At 60.5% G+C, this 372-nt stretch overlaps 1 protein-coding gene across 1 annotated transcript in view; it reads left to right on the top strand.

The window, feature by feature from the left end:
- The window catches only part of EFCAB1 (EF-hand calcium binding domain 1), an 8,482-nt gene that overhangs the window by 3,978 nt on the left and 4,132 nt on the right, over positions 1–372 (top strand). The window lies entirely within an intron of this gene.

Genomic DNA, 372 nt, shown 5'->3' with positions numbered 1-372 from the left:
CAGCCCCCAACTTGCACCCCCAGTCCCCCATGGCTAACCCTACAACCCCAGGCACCATCACAAAACCCAGAAAAAAAACCAGAAAAAAATGGGGGGAAAAAAAGCCTCTGCTTACCTTTGAAGCAGGGATGGGGGGTGCTCCAGAGCCCCCCAGGCAGCACAGGACAGTGGTGGGGCAGCCAGGGCCTGGGCTGGGGCCACTGGGGCTGTCACCTTGCCCCACACTTTACGGGCAGGGCCCCAGGCAGCCAAACAGCAGCTGAACTGCCAGTAAGTGGGGGGGGTTGTTTGTTTTTTTTAAGCTATGGGGGCGGGGACAGGGATGAGGGAGGGCTTGGGAGGATGGGGTTGGCCAGGGCAGTGGGAGGGGAT

The sequence above is a fragment of the Gavialis gangeticus genome, unplaced genomic scaffold (assembly GCF_001723915.1).
Source record: "Gavialis gangeticus isolate Ggan-Ray unplaced genomic scaffold, GavGan_comp1, whole genome shotgun sequence".
Taxonomy (NCBI): domain Eukaryota; kingdom Metazoa; phylum Chordata; order Crocodylia; family Gavialidae; genus Gavialis; species Gavialis gangeticus.
The sequence above is the reverse complement of the archived record's forward strand: the minus strand, read 5'-3'. Positions and strand labels throughout refer to the sequence as shown.